Raw genomic sequence first — 14,730 nt, forward strand, 5'->3', positions numbered from 1 at the left:
GAATATGAGCAATGTGTCTCAGTAAATAATTTAATGTACAAGTCCTTTCTCTGGTACTTACACATAAGCTATATAATAGGTACTTAATAAATACTACTGTTGCTGCTGCTGCTAAATCACGTCAGTTATGTCTGACTCTGTGCAACCCCATAGACGGAAGTCCACCTGGCTCCTCTGTCCCTGGGATTCTCCAGGCAAGAACACTGGAGTGGGTTGCCATTTCCTTCTCCAATGCATGCAAGTGAAAAGTGAAAGTGAAGTTGCTCAGTCGTGTCCAACTCTTAGCGACCCCATGGACTGTAGCCTACCAGGCTCATCCATCCATGGGATTTCCCAGGCAACAGTACTGGAGTGGGGTGCCATTGCCTTCTCAGAAATATTACTGTTACTGATTATTATTATTCATAACAAACTGTATAGATATATTAAACTAACAAGCTTGCAATACAGTAAACAAGTCCTAGGTATATAAGTCTTTGAATAAAATGATCCCATAAATCTTTAAATCTGCACTGTCCCAATAATGAGCCACTAGTCATATGCAGCTCCTTAAAGTTAATCCAAATTAAATAAAATTTAAAATTCAGTTGCTTTTCCTACATTTCAGAACACTGTTGTTGTTCAGCCACCCAGTCATGTCCGACTCTTTGCAACCCCATGGACTGCAGCACACCAGTCTGCCTTCTTTACAGTCCAGCTCTCACAACGGTACATGACCACTGGGAAGACCATAGCCTTGGCTATAACAGACCTTTGTCGGCAGAGTAATGTCTCTGCTTTTCAACACACTGTCTAGGTTTGTCATCATTTTTCTACCAAGAAGCAACTGTCTTCTGATTTCATGGCCACAGTCACCGTCCAGTGATTCTGGAGCCCAAGATGAGGAAATCTGTCACTACTTCCACCTTTTCCCCTTCTATTTGCATTGCAGTAATGGGGCCGGATGCCATGATCTTACTTTTTTTAATATTTAGTCTTAAGCCGGCACTTTCACTCTCCTCCGTTACCCTCATCAAGAGGCTCTTTAGTCCCTCTTTGCTTTCTGCTATGAGAGTGGTGTCATCTGCATAGCTGAGTTTGTTAATGTTTCTCCTGCCTATCTTGATTCCAGCTTGTAACTCATCCAACCCAGCATTTCTCACGATGTGCTCAGTGTATAGGTTAAACAAACAGGGTGACAGCAAGACAGCCCTCTTGTACTCCTTTCTCGATCTTGAACCAGTCAGTTGTCCCATACAGGGTTCTACCTGTTGCTTCTTGACTCACATACAGGTTTCTCAGCAGACAGGTTAGATGGTCAGGTATTCCCATCTAAGAGCTTTCCACAGTTTGTCATGATCCACAGAGTCAAAGGCTTCTGCATAGTTGATGAAACAGAGATAGATGTTTTTCTGAAATTCCCTTGCTTTCTCTATAATCCAACAAATGTTGGCAATTTGGTCTCTAGTTCCTCTTTCTTTTCTAAACCCAGCTTGGACATCTGGAAGTTTTGGGTTTACATAATGCTGAAGCCTAGCATGCAAGATTTTAAGCATGACTTTATTAGCATGGGAGATGAATGAGACTGTCCGATGGTTAGCACATTCTTTGGTACTACCATTTTTGGGAACTGGGATGAGGACCTTTTCCAGTTCTGTAGCAACTCCTGGGTCTTCCAGATTTGCTGACATAATGAATGCAAAACCTTGATGGCCACATTCAAGTGCTCAATAGCCGTAAGTGGTTAGTAGCTACTAAACTGGACCAAGATCCAGAACATTTTACTACTTCAGGAAGTTCCCTCTGACACGCCTCCTCTCAGTGTGTTTCATTGAGCATTTATAATATTTCATGAGCCAGTTTAGGAAACACTGTCCAGATTACCACTGTCCAAAAGACACATAATGTGAGCCACAAACAGAATTAAAATTTTTCTAGTGGCCACATTTTAAAAAGGAAAAAGAAATTAATTTTAATAATATATTTCATTTAACTAATGTACCCAAAATATTATCATTCTAATGATATAATCAATATAAACAAATTATCAGTAAGATAGCTTACGTTCTTATCTTTGCACTAAGATTTTTACACTTAGAGCACACCTCAGTTTGAAGCAGTCAAATTACAAAGGCTGAATAAGCACTGCGTATGGCTGGTGTTTCCCTTACTGGGCAGTGAGTCTACTGACATACAGCTTAGAAAACAGGTTCGGGGAGGTTAGAGGAGGTGCCCCTTAGAGGATTAATCTATGACACAGAAAAGACAAGAAGAGCTCCCTGATTTCCAAATCTCTCCTTTACCACTGATGGAGATTATTTATATAACCAAAGACAAAAATATACAATATGAATTTATTAAATCAATAAAAAGTTTTAAAATAAAATTAATGAAAATAAAACATTAACTTGAAAATATTTATTTTTTTATCCACTCAGTTCAAACAGAAGTAACAACTTAAAAGCCTCTCAGCTCTCACTCAGTCCAGTTCTTTCACTCATCTCAGAGGTACAAGTAGGAGAGGCTGGGAGAGACTCATTATGTAATTTTATGAATGTAGGTAAAATCATGGATCTAGGAAAACGTTTTTCCTATCATTGTTATCTTTAAAGCAGCCCTAAGCCTAAAAAGACCCTGATGCTGGGAAAGACTGAGGACAGGAGGAGGAGGGGACGGCAGAGGATGAGATGACTAGATGGCATCACCGACTAAATGGACATGAGTTTGGGTAAACTCCGAGAGCTGGTGATGGACAGGGAGGTCTGGCGTGCCGCGGTTCATGGAGTTGCAGAGTTGGACATGACTGAGCGACTGAAGTGAACTGAAGCCTTAAAATGTCCTACAGCATTTATAAAAATCCCCCAACATTTAGAAACATTCTAAATCAAGCCCTTTAATGTTTGTTCACAATCATCATCTACCAGCTCTAATTTAGAATACAGGTGAGTATTTTTGGAGAGGTCCTGAATCCAACTATTATTTTCTATTTTTAAAGCTTATAGAAAGTGAGAGTAAGGTATTATTCTTCTAGCCTTCTTCGTTTGGCCTGCAACTAGTTACAGAAAACCTGAAAAACTCTTGGGCAGTTACACAAAGAACCCTTTCTTAAAAATCAATAAACCCCATTCCTTTTCCTTGCATACAGAAAGACAACAATGAAAAAAACCTCCTACTCAAGATAAACCTGGAATCAGAGGGAGATACAGTCCAGTTCCTGTCTGCTTTTCGCCATACCATTTCCTCACTGACCAACTATCTTCTACAGTTTGCCAAGAGTCTTACTGGATTATCTATAAAGATGAGTGAGTCCAGCACCACCTTCACTCATTCATCCTGTGGACTTCATAATCTTCGTATTCTCCTCCCACACCTCATCTCCCCAAGTACTCTCTTGAGCAATGGTGGCTCCTCCCGCAAAAGGTTGGGGATTCTTGAAGAACACAGTCTTTTGTTTTACTGTCACTTAAGGGACAAAGCAAAATTCTCTCTTGACTTTTGCTCTAAAACTGGGAGAATAGAAGGAGGAAAAGAGAAGAATATGGTGGTGGAGCAGAGGTGGGCTGAGTAAGGAAGAAAACCAATGAGTGAACTTCTGCTGCCAAGGTAATTCATATATCATGCAGCCACTATGAAGCTTTCCTGTTATCCCTGGGTGTAGATTTGAGTTCCTGATGAACATATTCAGGAAGATTTATGTCTTAATGAGCATTTTTAATAATTCAGATCTGTTTCTGTCCTAAAGAACAATATTAAAGGACACACCTGGCACATTCAAGTATATGCTAGCTAAGGGTAGGCACATCTAAGGCCGGCTCTCACCATGATGTAGTGAGTGGAATGCATAACAAATGATCCATGTAACAGTAAGTTTTGGATTCATCTTGTTTAACCCTGAGATTTATGAAAAGGAAATATGAACAGCTGTTAGTGTCAGGCTCAAGTCTGAAACAAAATGTCCTATTAATCCTCTTAAGGTTTTGAATCAAATGAAATTGAAAAGAATACTGACATGTAAACTGTTTTTTTTAAATCAGTTACTGTTTATAATTTGTGAGAAAGGATTTTCTCCATACCAAGAGACCAAATCCAAATTCAGAAAAGTATGTAATGCTGAATCCTCTAATTTAAAATTTTTGTCTCTCTGAACTAGCCTCTTTATAAAAAGTAAACACTATCAACTTAAACTTTAAAAAAATACACATTTCCCCACATAGCCATGTACAATGTAAGAAAGCTAAACTACCTTGTTATCACACCCATTCAAATAAGATAAACAAGTCTGAGTTTTTGAAAAAGGTTAAAGACCAAAACCAAAACAAAATCTTTTAATGCTCTATACTTTGAAATAAATGCCAAAATAAAAATAAATTTTTAAAGAAAACTGTGTAATTTAAATATAAAAAAATGATGTAATATAGAGTCACTAGAAATTCTTAGTAAAAGGTTCTCAAAGGTTTACTAAAAGTTCTCAAGCTAGACAAGATGTAGAATCTCTAGAAAGAATCTAGTCCTTGGAAACCTGTCTTACAAATACCAAACCGTATAAGATATGGACAACTCTTGAAATTAAATCTGATAAGGTTCTTTGAAACTTTGCTAAGTGAGGTACCTTCTCAATATACAGTTCCATGATGTCATGGCATTTGAATCTCATCAGAATCACTGAGTTCTGTGCTTTCACTAAAGATGACTTTTCCTATCTGATTTAAGAGGGGGGATGAGAGTAGCAATACAACCATTTTCCATCTGCTTCCATACAATGTTCCTAACATGTTAATAATGATTTTGTAATTCTTTAGCCCTGTCCTTTTTATATTTTTCATTTTAAAGTATCTTCTCCTTGGTAAATAAGATAACCAGTGCTCCTTTATTAAGCATTTGAATTAAAGAATCCGTTCTCCCCTATTAACCAAATAAACATTTCAAAAATATCTACAAAAAACAAAACAGGAGAATGGGTAAACAACTGTAGTATAACTAATGAACTCCTGATCCAACCGACAACAGGAATAGATCTCAAAATACTTATGGTAAGTAAAAGAAGCCAGACACAGAATTATTATACACACACACATGCAAACAAAAAGATAGTAGCCATGGCAAGATTAATAACAGAGAGAATAAATTAAGGCAAAAAACATTTAATACAGAAAAGAGTATGTTACTATTAAAAGACACAATCACAAAGATACATCAAACTATACATCAAACAACATCATGTCAAGGCATACAAAACAAACCAGAAATACAAGAATTTAAGAAAATCACAATCATAAGAGAATTTGAACATGCATCTCTCTAAATAAATTTAGAAGATTAAAAAAAAAAAACAACAGATAAAAATACAGATGACATACATAATGCAATTTACAAGCCAGACTTTACAACTCTGAACCTAAAGGAATATTGTTTGAAATAGCTATAAAAATCCATTAAATTAAATCATGTAAGTTATATGAAGAAACTGCAAAATTAGGAAATGTTATAACCATATTCTGATTTCAATAAAATTAAACATGACAATAACAAAAACTCACTACGATATGAAAGAAGAAAATCAGAATAACAAACTATTTTTAAATTATCAACAAAAAGAATATATCTAAACCTATAGTCAAAAGGCATCCTTAGAGGGAAAGGAGACTCCAATTTCGTTTGTAAATATGCACAGATACAAAATGAAATCCAGCAGGATATTAAAAGAATAGTTCATCATGACTAGAAAGTTTTATTACCAGCAATAAAGTATTGGGGAGATCCTGAAGCAAGGTGATTTCCACTACATATGTCTAACACTGGACCTTTAGGAATATTTAAATCAACTGACTTTCAGTAATCCAAATACATATCATCCATTTCATAAATTACATTTTGCAAACTAAAAATAGCCAGCTTAAGAGAAGATTTGGTTCTGATATTCACTTAAAGTGGTACTGACAAAAACTCAATCCTAGTTATTCTATGCAAGGTTTTATACACAAAACCAAGCACACAGTAGTCTCCCCTTATCTGTGGGGGATATGTTTCAAGACCACCAGTGAATGCCTAAAACAGGATACTACTGAACCTTGCTTTCTGTTCATGTCTGCCACCCACAAATTTAATGCCTTTTCCATCTTTAACTCATCTGGTATGGGAAAAAAATAGGTCTTTTTTATTTTTAGACCTATAACAGCCATAATGTTAACACTGGACCTGAATGGTGGGAAGCTGACAGAGGTTGGTTATTAGCACCAAAGTGACCTGAGCCACTCAGCTGATGTGTCCATCCCAATGTGACATGTAAACAGCTGAGCTCAAAAAAACTATTTCATTATTTAAGCACTACATATTTCAGGTCCAAGACACCTACTTTCCTACTATAAACAAAACTGCTTAAGACACAGAAGTTGCTATATAAGGTCTGTCCCAGGATGCATTCAGGACAGAACTCTACCTCCAATCTTACAAAGTAACAAGAAAAGGAATTTAAGATCAAAGAGCTAGTCTAAATTATAGGTGCCCTGCTTCTATCCATTGTTATTACTGCAACAACTGGAGAGCTGGCCAGAGGTAGGTTTTACTGTTCCTTTACCCCATCCCTTTAACATACTCCAGACTGAGCCATCTGGGATTTTTAGGAGATATTTAGGATATTTAGTATATTGAGATACTTACGGCAAATTCTTCTTAAGTGGACAAAAGGTAGGCCATATAACATCCCTGTAACTTCCTTAGAGCCACTTTTGGACAAAAATCATTGGAATTATCTAAAGTGGTAATTCTAACTCATATGACAACTTTGTTGTTTCAGTTATGAAGCCATAAAAGTTTTCTTTCCAAGAGAAGCCCAAAAAAAAAAAAAAAGTGGGGAGGGGGAGGTTTGTCTTTAGTCCCCGTTGGAAAGGAAAGGAAGGAACTGGACCAGATCAAGACTGTGTCACACTCCTGGACACAGTCACTGAGAATATGTAAATTAAGCCAAATCTTGCACACTTCACTAAACAGGGATTTTTCACTAGAGCTTTCAAACTGACAATAAATCCTATGGGGATAAGTCTCATGCCTTTCTACCAGGAGCTGAGATGCTAGAAAGAAAACTAGTACCTTAAAACGTAAGATACTTTTAAAAAATTGGTTTTTCTTTGGATAAACACTGCCTAAATCTAGAAAATCTACCTATTTACAAAAATGTACCTATTCATTTTCTGGAATTAGATATAGCAATAGTTGCACCATTTTGTAGGTATACTAAAAAAAATACATTTACACTTTAAAAGAGTGAATTTTATGGTATGTGAATCAGATCTCAAGAAAGCTATTACCAAAAAAAATAACAATGACAAACTTATGATTTATTAACCTTAAACAGAAATCAACTTACAGATTACCCTCCCCCAAATATGCATGTATGTGCTGTGTGTGCACATTCAGGAAGGCAGGACAGTCAGCTGGGGATTCAACACTACCAAGACCAGAGGCACAGACTGTTAACACTTTAAAACTTAATTTTTCATTGAATAGTTCAGATATTCAAAAAAGTATAAAATGACCAGTGAGAGGGACACAAGGAGGTTCAAAAGTATTAGCAATCTCCTATTTCTTAAGCTGGGTTGTAGCTAAGTATGTATTTGATACCTTATTTGTCTTCTTTAAAACATACCTTCTTATTATATGTGCTCTTTAGCATATATATATATGATGTATTTCACAATTTTCAAAAATAAGTTTAAAAATAAATTATGTACATATTATGGGATAAGAAGCAGAGACATTACTTTGCCAACAAAGGTCCGTCTAGTCAAGGCTATGGTTTTTCCAGTGGTCATGTATGGATGTGAGGGTTGGACGATAAAGAAAGCTGAGCGCTGAAGAATTGATGCTTTTGAACTGTGGTGTTGGAGAAGACTCTTGAGAGTCCCTTGGACTGCAAGGAGATCCAACCAGTCCATTCTGAAGGAGATCAGCCCTGGGTGTTCATTGGAAGGACTGATGCTAAAGCTGAAACTCCAATACTTTGGCCACCTCATGCGAAGAGTTGACTCATTGGAAAAGACCCTGATGCTGGGAGGGATTGGGGGCAGGAAGAGAAGGGGACGACAGAGGATGAGATGGCTGGATGGCATCACCGACTGAATGGACATGAGTTTGAGTGAACTCCGGGAGTTGGTGATGGACAGGGAGGCCTGGCGTGCTGCGGTTCACAGGGTCTCAGAGTCGGACACGACTGAGCGACTGAACTGAACTGATGGGATAAATCAGTTCCACTGTAATGTGACATATGCATTCTTAAAAATCATCACACCATAAAATTGCATAATGAAAACCATAAGGCTTATGGGGAAAATGAGTTTGGGCACAACATGCAAACATTTTAGCAGTGACACTTAATTTAAAAAAGATAATCAAAAAAGGAATCTAATAAAAATGGCAGCAGAATTTTACACATTAAATGGGTTAAGAAATACATAAATGCTACAACAAATATGACACTTTACCTTGTGAAATTAAGTCTTACTTGTGGAAGTGAGCATTGAAAGGTTACAGCTTACCATGAAGTGGTAGTAGGCTAATCTGAAATCAACAGAAAACTTTAATAACACCAGATGAGGACAGGTGTAGCTCATAACACAGAAGTAAACTGAGGTTGCTGGAGGTTACCTAAGGTGTGTACCTAGGAGGGGTCTGCATACTTCTGCTGTGGTTCAGTTCAGCAGGGTGCATTTTTTCGCATTTACCTAGCATTTCTTGCAGATGAAACACAAAACGTAAAATGTGAAATCCACATTATACTCAAATAGTTCCGTAACATATCCACTGTATTAAAACAAACTAATGCTTTCTTCTTTCTTTTGTAAAAAAATATTTGTTTATTTTTGGATGCACTGGGTCTTCATTGCTTCTTTGTGTGGGCTTTCTCCAGTTAGAGCAAGCGGGGCCTACTCTTCAATGTGGTGCGCGGGCTTCTTCTCATTGTGGAGGCTCTTCCTGTTGCAGAGCACAGGCACTAGAGTGTACAGGTTTCAGTAACTGCAGCTCAAGGGCTCAGCTGCTCTGTGGCATGTGGAATCTTCCCAGACCAGGGATTGAACCCATGTCCCCTGCACTGGCAGATTCTTATCCACTGCACCACCAGCAAAGTCCAAATTTGTGTTTTCTTATAGCAAAACTGTTTTGCAATGTAGCCATTAAAATAAATGTGCTGATACACAAATACTTCTAAAATACATTGTAAAGTGAAAAAAACCAAGGTGCAAATGGTTTGTATACTTTGCTTCTATGTAAACTAGAAGAAAGAGCAAAGCGATACCACTACCCCCACAAATGCTGGTAGATGCTGTGTAGATTTTTCTAGAAGAAAGGATAAAAAATGAATAACAATAGTTGCCTCTGGGCAGTCGTTTTGCTTTTCATTTTACTCCTGACTACACTGTCTGAATTTTCTAACCATGTACATGCATTATTTAGGGAGAGGAAAATACCAAAAGGACTAACCTGGTAGATGGATTATGGGTGTCTTTATGCCTCTTTCTCTTTTCTTGTTACTTCTCTGTATGTTGAAAAGACAAACCTACAGAGAATGTGAAATAGCTGGAACTCGCATTCATTGGTGGTGGGAACGTAAAGACAGTAAAATTACTCTGGAAAACAGTTTGGCAGTTTGTAGCTAAGTCGGCAGAGAACCTGCCTGCAATGCAGGAGACCCAGGTTCAATTCCTGGGTTGGGAAGATCCCCTGGAGAAGGAAATGGCAACCTACTCCAGTATTCTTGCCTGGAGAATTTCAGGAACAGAGGAGCCTGGCAGGCTACACAGTCCATGGCCTCACAAGAGTCAGATTCAACCGAGTGACTAAAGCAGCGCCGCCGCCACCACATGACCCAGCCATTCCACTCCTACGTATTACCCAAGAGAAATAAAAGCTTATGTCCATACAAAAACAAATGTTCACAGCAATTTTATTTGTAATAGCCCAAAACTAGAAACAACCCAAATGTCCATTAAAAGGTGAATGGATAAACAAACTGCGACACATCCATACAATATATCCATCAGTAAAAAAGAATTAACTGATACATGCAACACAACACGAATTAATCTCAAAACGATACCCAGGAAAAGAAGCTAGCTTAAGAAAAAAGAATATACTACAAAGGTAACATTTTTACAAAATGAGAACAAGTCTATAATGACAGAAACCTGATCAGTGGTTGTCCTGGTATGAGGAAACAATGGGGAGAGGAGAAAGAAGGATCCTCAAGGGACAAGAGAAAAAACTGGGGGCCGATACATATGTTTACTATCTTGACTGTGGTGATGTTTTCATAGATGCATAAATTTATCAAAACTTACCATGTCATACAGTTTATATGTGTGCAGTTTGTGGTATGCCAACTGTCCCTCAATGAAGCTATTTAAACACACACAAATATTAAATATAGACTGTCAAAAAATGTAAAAAGAATACACGGTGTGAACCTTCACACATTATTGGTGGAAGTGTAAAATAGTGCAGCTGCTGTGGAAAAGTTTGGCAATTCCTCAAAAAGTTAAACACAGAATTACTATGTGACCTAGCAACTCCACACCTAGGTAAATATTCAACAGAACTGAAAACATATGTCCATACAAAAACTTGTATGTGTGTGAATGTTCACAACATTATTCTTAACAGTGAAAAAAAATGGAAGCAATTTAATGTCTATCCTTTGATGACTGGATAAACAAAATGTGGTAAGAGTCATACAATGGATTTTTAAGCAATAAAAGAGGATGAAGTACTGACACATGCTACTACACAGATCAACTCTGAATATACCATACTAATTAAACGAAAGAAGCCAAATACAAAAGGCCACATTTATTTAATAAGGTTGGTGCAAAAGTAATTGTGGCTTTTCATTGCTGAATTTGGCCATTTGATATTGGAATACATTCTTAAATAAATGTGGTTATGTTATACATCCTTTTATTTTTTTTTATACATCATTTTAATATGCATTTCTCACTTTGTTTTTTTTTAGCTAACGATTTATTACTGTGTATTTTCTATTTATTTTAGACTATGGTAATGATGATAGACAAAAAGCAAATTCAAGTGATTTTCTTATTCGAGTTAAAAATAGGTCATAATGTAGTGCAGACAGCTCACAACATCAACAACACATTTGGTCCATGAACTACTAACAAATGTACAGGGCAGTGGTGATTCCAGAAGTTTTGCAAAGTAAATGAGAGACTTGAAGTTTAGGAGTATAGCGGCCAGCCATCAGAAGTTGACAACGACCAACTGAGAGCAATCAAAGCTGATCCTCTTACAGCTACACAAGTTGTTGACAAAGAACTCAATCTCGACTATTCTACGGTCATTCAGCATTTGAAGCAAACTGGAAAGGTGAAAAAGCTCAATAAGTGCGTGTCTCATGAGCTGGCCAAAAATTTTAAAAAGCTTGATTTTGAAGTGTCATCTTTTCTTATTCTATGCAACAACAACAAACCATTTCTCAATCGGATTGTGATGTGAGACAAAAAGTGAATTTTATACGACAACTGGCAACAACTAGTTCAGTGGCTGGACCAAGAAAAGCAGCTCCAAAGCCAAACTTGTACCAAAAAAAGGTCATGGTCACTGGTGGTCTGCTGCCCATCTGATCCACTACAGCTTTCTGAATCCCAGCGAAACTATTACATCTGAGAAGTACGCTCAGCAAATCAATGAGATGCACCTGAAAATTGCAATCCCTGCAGCCAGCACTGGTCAACAAAAAGGGCCCAAGACAGTGCCTGTGACCACACGTCGCAAGACCAACTCTTCAAAAGTTGAACAAATCGAGCTATGAAGTTTTGCCTCATCTGCCATATTCACCTGACCTCTAACCAACCAACTACCATTTCTTCAAGCATTTTGACAAGTTTTTGCAGGGAAAATGCTTCCACAACCAGGAGGAGGCAAAAAATGCTTTCCAAGAGTTTATCAAATCCCAAAGAACAGATTTTTTAATTAATTTATTTTAATTGGAGACTAATTATTTTACAATATTGTGGTGGGTTTTGCCATATTGACAAGAATCAGCCATGGGTGTACATGTGTCCCCCAGTCCCGAACCCCCCTCTCACCTCCCTCCCCATCCCATCCCTCCGGGTTGTCCCAGTGCACCAGCTTTGAGTGCCCTGTTTCATGCATCGAATTTGGATTGGTCATCTTTTTCACAGATGGTAATATATATGTTTCAATGCTATTCTCTCAAAGTATCCCACCCTTGCCTTCTCCCACAGTCTAAAAGTCTGTTCCCAAAGAACAGATTTTTACGCTACAGGAATAAGCCAACTTGTTTCTCATTGGCAAAAATGTGTTGACTGTAATGGTTCCTATTTTGATTGATAAAGATGTGTCTGAGCCTTGGTTCAAAATTCACAGTTCAAAAGTGCAATTATGTTTGCACCAATCTAATATTTCCAGGAAATATCCAGAAATAGGCAAATCCCTAGACACAGAAAATGGCTCCCAGGGGAGGAGGGGTAGAGGGGTGAAGGGAACTGGGACTGACTGCAAATAGGTATGGGGCTTCTTCCTGGAAATCACGAAAATGTTATGGAATTAGATGGTAGTGACTCGATGGACGTGAGTTTGAGTGAACTCTGGGAGTTGGTGACAGACAGGGAGGCCTGGCGTGCTGCGTTTCATGGGGTCGCAAAGAGTCGGACACGACTGAGCGACGGAACTGAACTGAATGGTTGCACAGGCCTGCCCAGGTGGCTCAGTAGTAAAGAAACTGCATGCCAATGTAGGAGACACAAATTTAATCCCTGGGTTAGGAAGATCCCCTGGAGGAAGAAATGGCAACCCACTCCAGTATTCTTGCCTGGAAAATCCCCTGGACAAAGGCCTGGCAAGCTATAGTCCATGGGGTCACAAAGAGTTGGATACGACTTAAGTCACTAAGCACGCATGAATGACTGCATAACATTGTGAATACACTTTAAGAGACATTGAATTATACATTTTAAAGTGGTGGATTTTACATTATGTGAACTACATCTCAATAAAAAAGGATATACTCTCTCCAATAAACTAAAAAGTTATTAAAAAACAAAATAGATAACAATCACCAGTGCACGCACAATTATGTAAATAAAACATTACAAATAAAGTTTAAGCTCCTGCCAGCTCGGCATTCTGGTCACCATCAGCCTTCATTACCACCACAAAACAGGTCTCTCCCCACACTTACCCCAAACTCACTCTTCAGATCAACAGAACAAACAATCCTTGGTTAGTAGAACTAGTTCTTCTACCTCTCCTTGTCTACAGTCATCAAAGTTCACATGCCTGAACTTCTCCTTATTACCTTCCAACAGGTTCACGTTTCATTCCTACCTTCTCTCCACTTTCTGAAATGCTATTCATCCTTCAAGAATGAAATTAAGTTCCAATTCATCTATGACGTGCACTCCAGCCTTTAAGAAACTTTTTTTCCTAACTCCCTAGAACAGATACTATAGAGACAATCTGCTGCATAAGTCTTGTTTTCTAGGAGGGAAAAGTGCACCGAACCTGATTCTCACCCTCCATTCAACAGCAGTGTCGAAAACAGGCTGAAACAGGGGCAGGTTTAAAGGCAGAGAGGTTGGGGCCAATTTAAGGAGATGGCAGTGAAGAATTCTATTCTCTATGACTGAACGAAAAGAGAGAAGAGGATCAAGTATTTCTGAGAATCTATTCTAAGGAAAGACTCTCAAGCCTGGTGACACACACACATAGGCTGTTCTTACAGACTTACAACTTAAACTAGTAAGTATTAGTTCTCCTCTATCTATATATTTTATAATTAAAAAAACTGGAAATAGTCTATAGCAAATTATAGTGTATTCACTAAATGAATATAAGGGAATTTTAATATGGGGGGATATGATCTTACATGTAGAAAGCCCTAAAGATTTACCAAGAAACTGTTAGAATAAATTAACAGAAAAAAGCAAGATACCAAGTCAACACATAAAAATCAGTCACATTTCTATACACAAATAATGAACAACTGAAAAGGAAATTACAATATATTTCCATTTATAAAAGCATCAAAAAGAATAAAATACTTAGAATTAACCAAGAAGGTAAACTTACACAATGAAAACTACAGAATATTGCTGAAAGAAATTAAAGAAGACAAATAAATGGTAACACACTTCATTTTCATGGATTGGAAGACTTAATATTGTTAGTCAATACCAACCAAAGCCATCTACAAATTCAATGCAATCCTTATCAAAATTTCAAAGACATTTTTTGCAGAAACAGAAAAACTCAACACTAAAATTTATATATAATCTCAAGGGACCCTAAATAATCAAAACAATTTTGAAAAAGAACAAAACTGGAGGACTCCCATCTCCTGATCCCAAAACTTAGTAGAAGCCACAGTGTGGTACTCAAAACAATATGGTATTGGCATAAAAACATATATATAGACAGACGGAATAAAATAGAGAGCCCAGAATAAACTCTTGCATATATGGTCAAACGATTTCTGACTCGGGTGCCAAGACCATTCAGTCGGGAGAAAAAGGCTTTTCAACAAATATCGCTAGGAAAACTGGACATTTATATGCAAAAAAAAGACAAGTTGGACCCTTTACTAATGCCTAAATTAACAAAAATTAACTCGAAATGGATCAAAGACCTAAATACAAAGCTTGATTTAAAATGGATAAAAGAATTTGAATTGACATTTCTGCAAAGATATACAAATGGCCAATAAGCACATGATCACCAATA

At 37.5% G+C, this 14,730-nt stretch overlaps 1 protein-coding gene across 12 annotated transcripts in view; it reads right to left on the reverse strand.

Annotated features, from left to right (window-relative positions):
* YEATS2 (YEATS domain containing 2) overlaps window positions 1-14,730 on the reverse strand; it is a 103,450-nt gene that overhangs the window by 83,311 nt on the left and 5,409 nt on the right. Inside the window, exon 1 of one of the 12 annotated variants that reach the window (XM_061414369.1) lies at window positions 9,454-9,529. The exons of the other annotated variants lie outside the window; for them this stretch is intronic. The gene's annotated coding sequence lies outside the window, so the exon portion shown is untranslated. Of the gene's footprint in view, window positions 1-9,453; window positions 9,530-14,730 lie in introns of those variants that run through there. 12 annotated transcript variants of the gene reach the window in all.

The sequence above is a fragment of the Bos javanicus genome, chromosome 1, assembly GCF_032452875.1.
Source record: "Bos javanicus breed banteng chromosome 1, ARS-OSU_banteng_1.0, whole genome shotgun sequence".
Taxonomy (NCBI): Eukaryota; Metazoa; Chordata; class Mammalia; order Artiodactyla; family Bovidae; genus Bos; species Bos javanicus.